We start from the raw sequence: 17,726 nt of genomic DNA on the forward strand, positions 1-17,726 counted from the left end.
CTGGAAAATGCAAAGCATTTAAGAGGCACTGAAAGTACAAAATGTGGAGGTGCCCGAACTCTTTCCAGATCATGGGATTTCATCTTCTCTGTTCTCTGAGAGCTCCTGTGTTATCCAGTCAGCGAACAGTGTTGACTCAGCAAACGCTGGAGATGTAAAACGAATGAGGTTCCATTTTGACAGTTTCTGAATCTTAAGGTGTCCAGTCTCCTGGGTGTGGGGGAGCGGGGAGGATGCCAATGACTTTGGGTGAGGCCCCATTCAATAATCACAGCACAATGAGTGAAGGGTGGCAGCAGTGCTGTGGAGCTGAGAGGAGTCCCTGACTGATCCTGGAATGTTCCTCAGGAGATGGAAAGGACATTGGCAGGTAGAATGAAGGGATGGGGCAGCCAGGGAAATGAAAGGGAAGAATTGGCATTTCAGAGAGAGGGGAGCAGGGATGCACCCACAGAGGCTGAAAAGCTTGAAGGACCAAAGCAGCTTTTGAGTGTGGCTGCTGCTTCCCACTATTAAAAGAAACCCCCAGCTTCCTTGAGGTAGTTCCCATTGACTTTATAATTATCTCACGGCCTGGATCCCAAAGGTACTCAGTTTCCTAACTTCCTATCTTCACCAAAAAGAGCATTCTGACTGCAATCTCATATAAAATTCCAATTTAGCCAGTCATGGGAGGCTAAAGAGATGATAGAGGGCATGCAATCTGCTGAGCACTTACAAGGTGAGCTGCTAAGCCCTATACAGCACAACCATATTTAATTCTCATGACCACTCTACACGGTGTTGTTGTTGTAATTGTTGTTAGGTACCATGGAGTTGGTTCCAGCTCACAGCTGCCCTATATACCATAGAATGAAACACCGCCTAGTCCTTAGCCAGGCTCACAATCGTTGTTATGCTTGAGTCCATTGTTGCAGCCACATTGAGGGTCTTCCTCTTCTCCGCCGCCCCTCCACTTTACCAAGCTTGATGTCCTTCTCCAGGGACTGATCCCTCCTGACAACATGTCTGAAGTATGTAAGACACAGTCTTGCCATCCTTGCTTCTAAAGAGCATTCTGGTTGTACTTCTTCCAAGACAGATTTGTTCATTCTTTTGGCAGTCTATGGTATAGTCAATATTCTTCTCCAACACCACAATTCAAAGTTGTCATTTCTTCTTTGGTCTTCCTTATTCATCATCCAGCTTTCACATGTGTATAATGTGATTGAAAATACCATGGCTTGGGTCAGGCGCACCTTAGTCGTCAGGGTGACATCTTTGCTTTTCCACACTTTAAAGAGGTGTTTTGCAGCAGATTTGCCCAATGAAATGCATCTTTTGATTTCTTGACTGCTGCTTCCATGGCTGTTGATTGTGGATCCAAGTAAAATGAAATCCTTGACAACTTCAATCTTTTCTTTGTTTATCATGATGTTGCTCATTGGTCCAGTTGTGAGGATTTTTGTTTTCTTTATGTTGAGGTGTAATCCATACTGAAGGCTGTGGTCTTTGATCTTCATCAGTAAGTGCTTCAAGTTCCCTTCACTTTCAGCAAACAAGGTTGTGTCATTTGCATAAAGCAGGTTGTTAATAAGTCTTCCTCCAATTCTGATTCCCTGTTCTTCTTCATTTAGTCCAGCTTCTTGGATTATCTGCTCATCATACAGATCGAATACGTATGGTGAAAGGATACAACCCTGATGCACACCTTTCCTGACTTTAAACCACACAGTATCTCCTTGTTATGTCTGAACAACTGCCTCTTGATCTATGTAAAGGTTCCTCATGAGCAAAATTAAGTGTCTGGAATTCCTGTTCTCCACAACGTCTCCACAGGCTATGTACCATTATTGTTCCCCTTTAAAAATGGGGAAACTGAGGCACAGAGAGGCTGGGTATCTCATCCAGAGCTATATAGCTAGTGTGGGAGGGACCCAGGATTCTAACCCAGGCAGGTAGCCAGCTCTTTCAGGGACAGCCTCAACTGCAGAGTTGCCTTGATCAAGGTCACAGCACTTCCCAGCATGGAGGGCATATAAAGGCTCAGCCATTTAGGCCCAGAAATTCTGAAGGCTCCACAGCTCCAGAGCCTCCCACGGGGTCAGTGGAGGTTGGCGTTGGGTCTGCATTGTGGCTTCTGTCCCATTCTGCTACCTCTCCCTCCCTCCATGGGTACTGACTCCAGAGCCTGCTTTCCTGCTGTTATGGATTGAGTTGTGTCCACCAAACTATGTTGGAATCTTAACCTCTTATACCTGCGGATGTAATCCATTTGAATATAGGGGTTTCTTTGTTACGTTATTGAGGCCCTATCAGTGTAGGGTGTGTCCTAAAGCTAATCACTTCTGAGTTACAAGGAGCAGTGTAGATACAGAGATAAGGAAGCACAAATGGGGGAAGATAGATTCCATATGGATTTCTTCAAGGAACTGAGGAACACCAGGGCTGCAGAAGCTGAGACAAGGATCTTCCGAGAGCCAACAGAGAGGGCCTCCCCCTTTAGCCCGTGCCCTGGATTTGTTCGTTAAAGCCACCCACTTGTGGTATGTCTGTTACAGAGCGCTACGAAATGAAGACATCTAGGAACATAAGCTGTGACATCAGTTCCACTGAGCAGGGAAGCCTGTGGCCTCTCACTTTGCCCATCTTTTTTGGAACTTTCTTTCATATTAGTTTCCTTTGATTGTTGATATTTCAGATGAATATCTAAGAACAGAAGTTTATGTAATTCTCAAAGGAAAATTACACAAGGCTCAAATTCCCTTAGATTCTTGCAATGGATACAGGTTATGGAGCTAAGACCTCCTTAAAACTAAAACTTTCATTAAAATAGTTGATGTGCATTTTTATTATTTTTAAAACATTTGAATGATACACAGACTTGATTCCTATAGGCTCTTGCTGTGTGGCCTTGGGGTAGGCTCCTTAAACTTTCTGAGTCCCAGTGTCCTCATTTCTAAAATTGGAATACTAATTACCCCCTAAAAAGCCAAGCCCGCTGCCGTGGAGTCGATTCTGACTCGTAGTGACCCTATAGAACAGAGTAGAACTGCCCCATACGGTTTCCAAGGAGCACCTGGTGGATTCAAACTGCCAACCTTTTGGTTAGCAGCCATAGCTCTTAACCACTATGCCACCAGGCTTTCCATACTAATTACTAATTACAGGGAGGATTAAGTTAGATAACATCCAAAGTCCAAGCAAAGTGCCTGGCATCTAATGAAGATTGAGAAAATGGGTATTTTTATGTAAAGTTGGCACTACACAGGCACAGGATGATGCAGCTCCTGTCCTGCCTTCACGAAGCATGGCCCTAAACATTTCACCTTTGGACCACTAAAATCGTCCTTTGACCCTTCTAGTTTGTCGCTCAAAATCATCAGCCTTATTTTAATAACCTCTCTCTCTTCCCCAGCAGGGACCCAACCAGTTGCTGTGTAGTTGATTCAGGCTTATATTGACCCCACATATGTGAGAGTAAAACTGTGCTCCATAGGGTTTTCGATGGGTGGTTTTCAGAAGTAAATGCCAGGCCTTTCTTCCATGGTGCCTATGGATGGTCCTGAACCTTCAATCTTTTTGTTAGTAGCTGAGTGCTTAATCATTTGCACCATCCAGGGACTTCCCAGAAGGGACAGTGGCTCTCAAAAGGGTAAGGTCTCAGCACTAAAGTGTGTTGCTGTCTTGGAGGCATCTTTCCAAGGTTTTCATTCATTCATTGATGCATGCTAGCTTTGTTTCCCAAACTTACACATTCCAGGCATCTTTGATTCAGTATGTTGGTAGGTACCCCATAGGATTCTTTTCATCAGCCAAGATTTGGAAACACTGATTCCTTCTACAAAGTCCTGAACCAAAACCCTCGAAATAGGGAATTCCCCTTCTCGCCTGCTGGGTGTGTCATGGTTACATGACTGAGCTTTTTATTAAAAGGAAAAAGAAAAAAAAAAAAAAGAGCAACCGTGAAAACTGAATAATCCTATTTGTACAGTGTTCACTGAAAGAGTTCCCTGGTGGGAAAACTTCCAGGGCTGAACTAAATAGGGGATGACGACGACAGACCGGACTTGGCAGTTTTGCAGCTGTCACTAGTGGGGGACCTCGTGGGTCTGACTGATCCAGCCGCGCCCTCAGCGGCGGGAGCCAACTTTTCCTCAGTGAGCATATTCCAGCCCGCTCTTGGGTGTCCACTGAGAGGTACTTAGGAGTATGTGTGGGCTGGGGAGTGGCTTTTAGTGCCATCCCTGCAAGCTGCAACCACTCCAGAGGGGTGCGGGGCGGGGGCACTGGTGAGGAGTAGGTATATTTATTCTGGTTTGGCAGCGTGGTGCTGGTGCCGCTCCAAGCTACCAGAAGAGCTGCCTCCGGGCGCGCAGAGCAAGCTGGTTCTTCCGAAAGGGCAGAAAACTCAGCGTTCGCGTCTGACCAGGCAGAGGCTGCTCGGCCGTGGTGCGATGGCGGAGGCACACAATTTGGGGGTGAAAGGCGGAGCCTCAGACTCAAAGTGGGGGTGCAATGCCAGGTCCAACCTGGGGTGATGGGGCGCCGTGTCAGGCTCAGCCGAGGATGATGAGGGCTCAAGCTTAAACTCATTCCGGGCTGATGGGGGCGCAGGGTCAGGCTTAGCTTGGGCTGATGGGGGCGCAGGGCCAGGCTCAGCCGGGGTTGCCGGAGGCTCAGGCTCATGCCCAGCCAGGCCGAGTGCGCGGGCCGGCGCAGGTAGGGGTCCTGCAACTGCGGCTCCGAGCGCAGATAGGAGCCTTGCACCGCCGGCCGTGCGCTCTGGCGCTGTTCCTGGGCGCGGCAGCGAGCGGCGCTGAGCGCCCGCGTCCCAGGCTCGCTTGGAGCCGGGGCAGCGGGCGGAGCCCTGTGCTGCCACCTCCTTCTCCCTCTGCAGGCTCCTCCTTTCCCTCCCGTCAGGCCGCCCAATCCTCAGCTCTCGGCCCAGCAGAACCGTGTCGCTGGTCTGGCGGGCAGAGGCTGAGCGCGACCCCAGCGAGCCGCGGCGCCCGCCGACCACAGACAAGCGCGACCCCCGGGACCCCGCTCTGCCGCTTCCTTCCCCATTGCCGCGGGGACGCTCTGGCCTGCACAGCCGCGGCCGCGATTCTCCTCCTCTTCCTCCCGGAGGGAAAGGAGAGGGAAAAGCCCAGCGGCAGCTCCGGGAGAGAGGGAGCCGAGGCCCCTGCCCCGGAGGCTCCGGACTGGAGGAGGCGGAGGCGGAGGCGGAGGGAAGTGCGCGTCACTCCCGGGAGGAGAGTATTTCACCTCCAAGCAGAGGCTGCGGCTGCCAGTTGCGTAAAAGCAGCAGCGGCGGCGGGTGCAGAGGCTCTGGGGGCTCCCTGGCCATGGAGAGGGGATCCGGACCCGGGGACGCCAGGAGCTCGGCTCTGTCTCTTTGGATCTCTGTGTAGGCACCTGAGTTAACCGACGCTAAACGGGGGAGGGGAAGGTAAGAAGCACAGGGTCATTCGCTCCCCACCCCGCCTCCCTCGTGCTCGAGGGGGGCACTGCAAGGGCGCGGGGCGCAGCCTGGGACACTGGTGTCCGGCACCTTCCCGGCTCCCGGCGCCCTCGCCCGCTCTGGCGTTGGACTTTTCTACTGAAATGGAAAACATCCTTCCACCTCCCGCTCCTGCACCTCCTGCGCGCCTCCTTTGCCGGTCTCTCCTCTCTGGATTAGAAGTAACCGGACTCCCCTGGAGTAAATCCTCTATATTAGAAAGCGTCCTTGGGAACCGCTTCTTGATTTCTTTCTCTCTTTTCATTACATTTGTGGGGAAGGGAACAATGGACCTTTGAAAGTCGGTGTGAACAGCCTTAAAGTTTCTGCAGAAGGCTGGGGTGGGGAATAACCCCCACAGGAAGCAGACAACAGTGAAAGGCTGATGGAATGTGCGTTGGAGCCTCGGTTTCATTGCGCGCGCGCGTATGCTTTGGGGTGATCTTTGTCTCCTTACTATTCCCCTGGCTTGGTGGTTCTCCCCGCCCCCACTCGCCTCCTGTTAGTTAAGATAAGGCTTTAAAATCGCGCGCAGCTTTCTTTAAAACCCGGGAATAACCTTACCACGGGACCCCACACCCAGGGTCCCTCTGCAGAGTTGAGAGGTCCTGGCAAAGGAGGGGTCCCGCACTGTGGGGACCCAAAGTGCTGCAGTGAATTTTAGTTGTTGTACCTCTAGTAATAAAACCTAGGTCCCGGCTTCCCTGGATGCTCTCTGCTGCGGGTTGATAGGTGTCACCTGACCTCGCCGTGGGGGCGGAAACCGCTCACTTAAATTCTCTGCATAAGGTTAGGAAAACAGACTTTGATATATGTCTCCTTTCATCAGCAGTGGGGGTTAAGGACAGAGTGCCTAATAATTTTAAGAGCTGCCTTGTGTTCTCTCCCCTTGTTTCAGTGTGTCAGTGTGATGCGATGCCGCACAGTTGCACGTGCTTATCATTTTCTGAGATTTTCCCAGTATTAAAAAAAATATATATATATATATATATATATATATATAGTGAGACGAATATAGAAAAGGGGGCGGGGTTTCACCTTAGCTGGGGGTGGCGTGACTCCCCCAGGGCAGCCAGCCATACCTGTTAGAAATGGCTCTGTGTTCAAGAGAAACGCATTTAAGATATTTCGCCTTATGGTTCCTTGGTTGGCTAGAATGGAGCTATGAATGTTTGCTTGACCCTTGAAGGAAGCTTGCCTTTTTTCAAAATTGGTCTGGGCATCAACTCTGGTTGTGTGCCTTTGATTCCCAGTTTGCATTTCTGGGCAAAGCAGGACAATGTGCAGTCCCCTCTTCTGCTAATATGCACTGGGTAGCACTTTATGATGCTTTATTCTTAACACTGAAATCACTCCCTTCCTGCAGCTTTCTGTGTCCCTGGCCCAGAGGACCGGAATGGATGGGTGGAACTGGAAGTCTGACTTCTGTCTTTCCATTCAGAAATCTGATGGATGAGTGTTTACAGGTTCAGGAAATTAAAGTTGGACGTGAATTGAGTCATCACCTGTTCTGCTTTATCAGCCTGTGAACTAGAGAGTAAGCCTAGGACTGGCTGTTGTGTGTGTGGTCAGGAAGTGGAATCTGCACCTTCTTACCTGGTGTTTTTTGAGATTTCCTTCATCACAGTTAATTGTTTGAGTAAAGGTTCCTGTCACACAAACATTTTTAAAACTATCGAATTTCACAACAGGAAACCAGAATGAAGCAACGCCTCATTCGTGTTCTAACAGCCCTAATCAAGTCTGTCCTCAGTGGCTACCTTGGAAATGAAGAGAAGATGAAGCAAGAGAGTAATGTAGTCTCGTGGACCATTTCTGAAGCCGAAAGGCTACTGCTTAGTAGTTATGTGCCTCTGGGCAAGTTTCTGAAATCGAAAAAGATGAACCACATTTCAGAAAGAGAAAGCTTAACAATTAATATCAAATTCCCAGTTTTGCACTCATGTAGGATGTTACATGTAAATGTAAATATGTATAGTGTAAAGTACTCTAAGATATTTGTTATGAGTATTGCTTCATCCACCCATCCGCCTTCCATTCAACTAACAATTATTAATTTCCTATGGTGTGCCAGGCCTTGTGGAAGCAATCTCCACACCCATTTTGTAACCTGTCCTTGGTGGGAGGGAGAGGGCGTTGGGATAGAGTGGTTGCAGCTGGAAGGTCCACAGATTCCCTGTGTGGTGGTTTCCATCTAGAAAGATGAGTAAGACACAATCTGTACCATTGAAGAATTCGGTGTAGCGAGGGAGACAAGGACACTAACAATTAGAAGACCCAGAAAGTGTTTGGCAGAATGCTGCCCAGGATGTTTTGAGAACCCAGAGCAAGATCAGACCTGGGGGTGGCGGGGGGAGAGGTTTAAAAAATAAAATATATTAAATCAAACAAAATAGAAAATAGGACGGAAAACTGATGTCAGGGTACCACTTTGAAATGTAGACTGGAGGACTTGAAGTCAGGTGGAGTTTAAAAGGAGTACTCTGACAGCTACTAACTGCTATTGGGCAAGTCTCCTAATGCCTCTCACATTGTTTTTTCATCTGTTAAATGGGTTTAAAAATACTTTACGGTGATTTTTTGAGGATTAAATGATATTAAATTTGCCATGTATACGATAAGGTGCTATGCTAGTGCTGTTTGGTATCAAAAGGTACTTTCAAAATATGTTTCATTAAAGCTATAGTTTAACTTAAAAAAAAAAATCACAGCTTAACTGAACTGGTCTCAGTCACAGATTGCTATTTTTCTGCCCCTTTCCAGAGTGTTCTGAATCTCATCGTGAGTACGATAGTCTTCAGACTTTAGGTTAGCTATTGTCAGGGCATTCCTCACTTGTCCAGGCTTTTTCCCATCCCAGCCACAGGGAAGCTTTTCATTTCATTTGGGGAGTGAGCATTACTTAGAAGAATGGACCGTCTAAATCGTACATCAATTGAGAGGGGCCTGTCTGGATTTGCACAAAAACTTCCCTGCTTCCCAAGCGTAGCGAGCCCTTCTGCTTTCCTCCATCTCAGCAAAATAAATATGAAAAAAAGGAGAAAAGAGAAAAGGAAGGCTATGTGTCTGCATTTTCGAGACCATGAAAATCACCCTTACTACTTGTCTACGTTTGTAAAGAGGTGTAATTTTCTACTGGTAAAGATAGGCTGTTCTCTCCGCAGCAGCTGCTGTCTAGGTGAAACTTGAATCTGTGTAATACTTTAATTCTCCACTCGGTTTTTTTTAATGGACTTAAGCCCATCTGACATTTAAATACATTGCTTTTAATAGAAATTCAGACTCAGGTAGTTAAAGCTATCAAGTTAAATGTGACTTTTGTCATGACTTAATCTTAGCATGTAGTTAGAACAGACCTTAAAAATAATATGAAAACAGCGAAGTTGAGACCTAGAGAGGCTGATGAATTAGATAAGGTCATATAGTAAATTAATGGCCGACCAGGGACAAGAACCCCTTTGTCCCTGTTTCCAGTCAGCAATTTTTCCCCCCAGTGTAATTGAATTTGTTCTTATTTGGCTTCATTAACAATTTAGTTATCTTAATGTTTTAATGGCCAAGTAATTTGCAATTGGGCCTAGAAACCTATTGCACCTAAGTTTTAAGCAGACACTATATCTTCTTTTTCATTTCATAGCTCTGAAATATGATATGGGGCATGTAGCAGAGTGACAGTACTTTAATAAATCTCTGTCAGAGAAGGAACTGAGTGTAAAAATACTGCCAGCTTTGCTTGCATTTTCCATTAAGAGTATGCAAATTTAGAATATTGTTCAAGTGTGCGTTTTTAAAAAAGAAGCCAGTTCCTGGAAACGTTTTGCAGGTTTGTGTTGTTAAATCAGGAGATAAAAGCATACTAGAAATACGTTTGCATGTTCTTTTGTTTTCCCTGGCCTCGCTTTGTGAAGCCTTTAATGTCGGTTGTCAGACAGTGTGTTCAGCAAATATTTGATTGCTTTCCTGGTATGTGCAAGGCGCTGTGCTGGTTGCCATGAGTGATACGAAGATGAACAAGGCATAGCTTCTTTGTTAAAGAGTCTTTTTTAAAAAAGTCGAACAGTCTGGGAAACTGTAGGTCTCAACCCAGAAACACTATCTCCCGACAAATTAGTCCTTTGATTTATTAATTAGACCAATCTGCTTTGAAATTACTATTAGAGAAACCTTGTAACCAGATTTGTAACAAGACCCTTGTTTTCATTAAGTGTTGAAGAGTACTCAACTTTTTACCTTTGCGGTTATCGGGACTCCACTTTAGTTTGGACAATAAATACAAGTTAGGCAGCACTGGATGACAATTTTATACGGTGAAGCGTTTACTGAAGAGAGGTTATGGTAGTCCTAGCTTTAATATATTAAAAATGGCTTTTGTACTTTTTGAAAGTGTGATGGAGACATTGCTGCAGTTTAAAAAAATTCATATTGAGCCACTGAAAAAAGAATTATCTTCGTTGACTGTGACTATGATATAAGTATATTAACACATTCGAATCCATCATAAACTAGGTGTCCTGGTTAGGTCTGATTACTAAGTCCCTCCTAAGAGTGAAATTGTTATCGATTTGGGGGCTCTTAGCTAGTATGGAAACCCTGGTGGCATAGTGGTTAAGAGCTGCGGCTGCTAACCAAAAGGTCAGCAGTTCAGATCCACCAGGTGCTCCTTGGCAACTTTACTCCATCCTATAGGGACGCTGTGAGTTAGAATTGATGCGCCGGCAATGGGTGGTAGCTAATTATTGACTGGCCCCTGTGAGGCTGCAAGCCTTCTCTTGCCTTAATGGTCTCTGTTAATGGTGACACACTTCCCTTAAGAATGAATAGCTTTTCACATACAATGAGGTTGGGAAATTAACGATTAACATTTTAGGGATTGGAAAAAGTTAGTTTAGCACAAAGACAAATAGGTCTGATTCCCGTTTCAGAGGAATGAGAAAAGTGAATCACTTTTCTGTTACCACCAGTATCGCCACTATAAAATATACTTTATATGAGGATTTAAAAAATATTGTACTTCATTAATGAAAAAGGTGTGGCTTTGATTGCCCAGTAGGTGCTTACTGATAGCCATTCTTCAGCCATCCTATGGCATTCTCAAACACAAGTGTTTCTGATGTTGAGAAGCTTAGAATTTCATAGGAAATAGGATGTGTATAAAGGTATAGCTCAAAAGGTCACACGAATAGAGCTTTCTGCATGGTTAGTGACATCTTTTGATTAATGACAATTGCTGCTTTCCCAAATGCCTGTTCTGATTTAGACACTGCTTGTCCTTATCATGGAAACACTGGTGGCGTAGTGGTTAAGTGCTACAGCTGCTAACCAAGAGGTCGTCATTTCAAATCTGCCAGGCCCTCCTTGGAAACTGTATGGGGCAGTTCTACTCTCTCCTATAGGGTTGCTTTGAGTAGGAATCGACTCGACAGCAGCAGGTTTTTAGCAGGTTGTCCTTATCATGGAAACCCTGGTGGCGTAGTGGTTAAGTACTACGGCTGCTAACCAAGAGGTATCCAGTTCGAATCCGCCAGACGCTCCTTGGAAACTCTATGGGGCAGTTCTACTCTGTCCTATAGGGTTGCTATGAGTCGGAATTGACTCAATGGCAGTGGGTTTGGTTTTTTGGTTTGTCTTTAATCGTGGAGCCCTGGTGGCACAGTGGTTAAGAGCAGTTCGATTGGCAGTTCGGATCCACCAGCCACTCCTTGGAAACCCTGTGGGGTGGCACTACTCTGTCTTCTAGGGTCGCTGTGGGTCAGAATCAACTCGATGGCAATGGGTTTTGTCCTTATCATATGGCAACCCTTTGCAATGAATGATCAACTAATGGCTAACTCCTCCCACCTACCTTGTCACCATGTTACCTGAGCTTGACTTTAAAAAAAAAAAAAAATTTTTTTTTTTTAACCTTAGAGTATTTCCTGTCTGTGCTCATGGCACATAAATTCATCATACAGCCCCTGTTTGTCTGTCCTACTGCTGCTGTTGGCCGTGTTCTATCCATTTTCAGCTCTGCAGAGTCCCACCACTACTCTCAAACCAAACCAAACCCATTGCCATAGAGTGGATTTTAACTTATAGAGACCCTACAGGACAGAGTAGAACTGCCCCATAGGGTTTCCAACGCTATAAATCTTTATAGAAGCAGACTGCCAGATCTTTCTCCTGCCGAGCAGCTAGTGGGTTCTAACTGCCAACTTTTTGGTTAGCAGCTAAGCACTTAACTGCTGTATCACCAGAGCTCTGAGTAACTGACTCATTTATTGGAAGCCCTGCCTTTTGACTCTCTGGCACCCTTGAATCTTGATGAATGTTGAGGAAAATCTTGAGATGTCTTAGTTTCCTACTGCTGCTGTAACAGAAATAAAAGTAGGAGGCTTAAAGAGTAGAATTTTCTTTTCTCGAAGTTCAGGAGGCTAGAAACCGAGATTCAAAGTGTGGCTGTAGTGGGGCGTCCTTCTTTGTCTATTTCAGCTTCTAGTTGTCCTCAATCCTTGGCACTTCTGGGCTTATGGATTCATCTGCCTCCATCATCGTCAGATAGTGTGTTTCTCCCCTTTTTGTGCTTGCTTCTGTGTCTAGTCTCTTTCTATAACTCAGAAAGGATTTGGTTTGGGACATACCCTACACTGATAAAAAAAAAAAAAAAATTTTTTTTTTACTGGTACAACCTCATTAACACAACAAAGAAAACTACTTGCAAATGGAATTACATCCACAAGTTTAGGGGTTGGGATTCCAACACGTATTTTGAGGGACACAATTCAATCCATAACAGGAGATGTAATATATCCAAGAGGAGAGAGGGTATGACTGTTTTGTATTTTGGCCGGGAGCTCAGCTGCAGCCTTCCAAAGAGCACAGATGACTTCTTGATTCTGTATTTTCCCCTTGTGTTGGTCACTGTTGGACCATGTGCTGTCGTTACAGAGGCAGTGTTCAGTGGTAATTTTTAGTTTATACACCCAAAGTAAGGACGGTATCAGGAGTGATCTGATGGTACACATTTAGCTGAGTAAATTTGCCAGCGCTTTTAGAAAATTTAAATTCAGTTACAGGGATTTAATAAAAAAAACTCAGGCGATCATTTCTTCAAACCCACCTGCCCAGTTTCTTCGCCCCAACATGCGTAGTAATTATTGGTTTATTCCTGTCATTTCCCCACCTCTACCCCACCCAACAGGAGCCCTGGTGGTGCAGTGGTTAAGAGCTCAGGCTGCTAACCAAAAGGCTGACAGTTTGAATCCACCAGCCGCTTCTTGGAAACCCTATGGGGCAGTTCTGCTCTGTCCTACAGGGTTGCTATGAGTTGGAATCCACTTCGACAGCACACGGCGACAGTAGCCCTCCAACAAAAAGGAGTCCCTGGGTGGCGCAAACGGTTAAGCACTCGGTTACTGACCAAAAGGTTGGAATCTACCCAGAGGCACCTAAGAAAAGCCTGGTATTTACTTCTGAAAAATCAGCCGTTGAAAACTTTATGGAGCACAGTTCTACTCAGACACACATGGGGTTGACGTGAGTCAGAGCCGACTTGCCCACAACTGATTGTCCTTTATCCCTCCAAACTAGGCTTTGAGCTCCTTGAAGGTAGGGATTATGTATATTTTTTGCATCACTGGGACCCCATTGTCTGGCAGAGTCCCTGCCTCATAAGAGGCACTCAGTGTTGTTCCCTGTCCCATTCTGCAGGACTTTACTCTCAGTGGTTAAAGTTGCATTAAAAATAAGCTATGTCTTGTAGTTAAAAGAAATAGTATACTTGAGTTCTGGTTCTGCCTTGCCATTAATAGAAACTTTGTTGTGATGCCAGATTAAGTAGCCCTAGCTTATTAAGTCTGGGCATCTTATTATTCATCGAGAATATTTCTTGATTTGAAATGCATGTCAAAACATACTCGTGTCCGTGTTTCCTATTGTCATTGCATTTCGATGTCTGTATATTGTTACATCATGAATTTTCAGTACATCTGTGCTTGTTTATCAAACATATCCCTGTTGTTTTTTTTATAATTCTACTTTTTAACATCCTACCGGCATAATTTATATGGGTCTTTCTCCAGAGAAGCCCTTTAAAGCTCTGTCTCTGGCATTCTGCGAAGAATGCAGTCCACAGGCAGCTCTGCCCTTTGCTGTGACCTTAATTAAATTGGCCTCCCTCAGGTCAGACTCTGGCTTTGGTTCTCTCTCTCCAAGGCCAGCTGCATGGCTGATGACAGGCCTGCCGCCTGCCATTGTGTGCCTCTGCGCGGCCATTCGTCACTGTTGGCAGGTTGGAAGCTTCTCTTGAATCTTCCCAGCCAGTGACTGCTGGAGAACAAGGCCTAAGGGAGGCTGTCCAAGGAGCATCAGGAGGGAGGCGAGAAAAGGAGGAACAGCTTTTCTTTAGAAAGAACTGAGAAAGGAGCAAAAGGAATCTGGTAACAGGAAATATATGATAAAGGAGTGATAACAGGCAAAAAGGAAACGAGCAAAGAGCAGAGAAGGACTGGTAGGTAAAATGACTCCTTCTGCCTCCGACTTTACAGGTTCAGGAGCAATCTTCCTGCAATTTTGTTTATCCTTTAGTTCCTTACTCCTGTCTAGAAGCCTATGTAATTGGTAGTTTTTTGGTTTTATTTTTGATTGGGCAAGAGGTGTTAGATATTCTTCATCATGATCCTTCCTTCCCCCTTCCCCCTTCCTCCACACACCCATCTATTTCCCTCCTTACTCCTCTCTTTTGTTGGCCAAGATAATGTTCTTTAGCTGTTTCTCCATATCAGCCATCTTGGCTTTAGGGTCAAGCATTGTTTCTCAGGGACGGGTTGAACAGAGTTGAAAAGAGGCAGAATTAATTACTACATTTGGTAGCAGAAACAATCAGACATTTGCCTCCTGGGCCTCACCTAAAGGACAGGAATAAAAGAATGCACTACAGAAGTTTCTTCAAGGTCAGTTATTTCGCTTTAAAATGGGAAAATGTTTGCTTGGCTTACTTTTGACATTTGGTATTATAAATAAGCACTTGTTGGGTTTGTGTGTGTGTGTGTGTGTGTGTGTGTGTGTAGTGGTTCATAATTTTAACAGGAGATTCCAACATCGTCTGCTAAGGAGATGACCAGTTTAGTGAAATTGTAGCTAATTTGCTAATCTGAACTCTTTAACTACAGACCCGTAAGCTTTTATTGTTCTGTTATTTTCAAGGTAAGCAAACTTGTAGTATTTTGTAGTTAATTTTTGTTTTTCAGGGATTTACTATTTCTTAACTAAAATTTGCTAATCATTTTTTAGCAGAGAGTACAGCTTAACTGAAAAGTGAATTTCGAAGCAGGAAGCAACAAATGTCTTCTAACTTTAAATAGTATTTATTCCAAAGGAATGCTTAGTGTCAAAAAAAATTTTTTTGCTAAATATTTAGTAAATTTTGTTTTTTAGGATTAGATGCTTTTAATGCTCCTTATTATCATTTCTTTGCATTACAGTTTGATTTGAGTTAGTGTTTTGGGTGAGTTACCTTCTTTTGAGGGAGACCATAATATGAACAATACATGTGGCCATGTTAGAAGTCTGGTAAATAATGGTGTTTATATAATAGTAGCTTAATTTTGGGGAATAATATCCTTCATCCTATGTGTCTAAATTGACAATGTGGAGAAAGAAGGTGGGGGAATATAATTACAGTTTCTCAGCCTCTATCATTTCACTTTATTTATAGGATGAGATTTCTGATTAAGGGTTGGTACATACCCTCACTTCTAAACATTGGCCTGGGTTCAATAAAAGTGAACCAGGATTAATGTGAGTAAACTAACTCTGTGGTGGTTTCTTGGGAATGTGCCAGACAATTGCAGGTGATTGTGACTCACAGTGATTTTCAGAGTTGAAAGAAAGGGCAGAAGGGCTATGACAAGGGCACGGTCATAATGGAGACCGTGCCTGTGCAGCAGTGCGAACGGCCATGCTGTTAGGGGTCTCAGGGTGTAGGATTCATTGGGAGTGTCTTTACACAGAATAAGCAGACCTCTGAATGAAATTAGACTTAATTGTTTCAACCATCTACTGATTTTTGCCCAATAGCTAGATGTATAAAAAATAAATAAATAAATAAAAATAAAAAAAAGATGTATAGATCTACCATTTATGCTGAATTCCTTTGTAGTGGTTGTTTTAGAAAAATGTAATTATCCTGTTTGTTCTGGGAATAGAATGTATAATGAAACGTATTCTTCTAAAATATATAGAAAAGATTTTTTTTTCTCTAGAAACTCTATTTCAACCTTTGTTCTTGAACATCATCATAATGTGTGTTTAGTATCCAGTTTTCATGAGAATGTTGATCACACTTAAGTATTTATTTGACAATTTGGGAAATAAAAGGACATAAAAGCCAACGCTGCTAAGTTTATTTCTTACTGAGCGGTTTTGTCAGATGGAGGTATTGAGCTCAGTGTTTATCAGCTCTAGACATAATCTGAATCTAAAACAAAACTAAACTGAACACCCTGTTGCTGTTGTTAGCTGCCCTTGAGTTGGCCCCCAACTCATGGTGACCCCCATACACAATGGGATAAAGTGCTGCCTAGTCCTGCGCCGTCCCCATGATTGGTTGCATATTGGGCCATTGTAATCTGTAGGGTTTTCACAGGCTGATTTTTGGAAGTAGATTGCCAGGTCTTTCTTCCTAGTCCATCTTAGTCTGGAAACTCCACTGAAATGGGTTCAGTATCATAGCAACAGTCAGCCTCCACTGACAGGTGGGTGGTATATAAGGTGCATTGGCTGGGAATCCCTACTCCCCCCAAAACCTTCTGAAAATTATTCTTTGATGTGTCTTTCTTCTAAAGGTAGGAGGTTAGGGTATGGAATCATGAACTGAAAGTTCAAGAGTTAGGAGCGGGTTAAAGATTTCAATAGGTCAGAAATTACTAATTTCATGAATATCTCTTTCCTGGTGTGTTTTACTTTTGCTATGACTGGGTATACCACAGTTAGTGGGCTATAAAGATCTTCCAAGATCTTAATAAAAGGAGAAGTTTTCTTAGCCAAGTTTTGGCCAGTTGTAAACTGAAACTCTTGGAGAGCAAAGAATGTAATTTGTAGACTTGACCCTTAGATTTGGATACGTGTTTTAAGAATTACGTTCTTGATCAAAAAAGACATAAAACTTCGTTAGATCTTGCCAGCTCCTTGGCTGTTCCTACAGGCCTGGATTTTCTCTCATAAAAACTGTAGGCAGGATTTAAAAGAGCGTAAATGAATCAACAGTGTTGTATTTGCATTGGGTGTTAAATATGATGGGGCCAATGTGTATGCCACAGTGCTGGACTGAGGGCCTCCCTCTGCACTGGCTTGGAAGGGCTGGACGGGGGCTCTGGGGGTGTGGCCTACCCAGCAGGTGTCCTCAGCTGCCATGTAAATAATAAGCATGTGTGGTAGTACATTTGTCTCGTCTATTAACATTTCGATAGATGAGAAAACCTTAAAATCTAGCTAAACTAGTGCCCTTTTTAAGAGCTTTTATTAGTTTTTAATTCTGCTGTATTGAAAAGACTTTCCCTTTGATCACAGCATTTATTGGCTGTCAGAATAACAATATAGAGCGTAACCTTTCCCTTTCTCATACATGCCTGCTGCATTTCATAGTGTTTTGTTAAAACTGTTGCAAAATATTGTGAAAGGTTGAGCTTCTCTAAAAAGTGTGCTGCTCTTTATCTTTTTAGAGCTCCTATTTGCAGTTAATAATACCTTTTAGTCACACCTACTTGATTTTATACTAGGATGGCATTTTGTAAAAATTAATGCATTGACTTTATTTGCTTGAAGTATTAAATGTTCTCAATTTCTCCCAACTCAGGAAAATTGATACAGAGAGATTAGACAAATTTCCCAGAGCCACAGATGTTGAAGCATTAAATGGGACCTTCCAATCTGTGTGTGTGTTACACAGAGGGATAACCAATAGTTATCAAATCGATTCCGACTCACATCAACCCCATGCGTGTCAGAATAGTACTATGCTCCTTAGAGTTTTCAGTGGCTGACTTTTTGGAAGTAGATTGCCAGGCCTTTATTCCAAGGTGCCTCTGGATGGACTGGAACCTCTAACCTTTTGGTTGGCAGCCGAGAGTGTTAACTGTTTGTACCACCCAGGGACTCCACACCAAGGAATACTGTGATTTAAATTCAACTAGCACTTATTGAATACCTACAATGCGGTCAGTTCTGTGCAAACACAGAGATGACTGAGACATCGTCCGTGATCTAA

General features: G+C 44.1%; 1 protein-coding gene across 2 annotated transcripts in view; it reads left to right on the forward strand.

The window, feature by feature from the left end:
* The first annotated feature begins 4,958 nt into the window (after positions 1 to 4,958).
* CEMIP2 (cell migration inducing hyaluronidase 2) overlaps positions 4,959 to 17,726 on the forward strand; it is an 86,968-nt gene continuing 74,200 nt past the window's right edge. The window contains exon 1 of one of the 2 annotated variants that reach the window (XM_003407399.4): positions 4,959 to 5,434. The gene's annotated coding sequence lies outside the window, so the exon portion shown is untranslated. The remainder of the gene's footprint in view (positions 5,435 to 17,726) is intronic. The other variant, XM_023544750.2, reaches the window with a different exon arrangement.

This window comes from Loxodonta africana, chromosome 9, assembly GCF_030014295.1.
Source record: "Loxodonta africana isolate mLoxAfr1 chromosome 9, mLoxAfr1.hap2, whole genome shotgun sequence".
Taxonomy (NCBI): domain Eukaryota; kingdom Metazoa; phylum Chordata; class Mammalia; order Proboscidea; family Elephantidae; genus Loxodonta; species Loxodonta africana.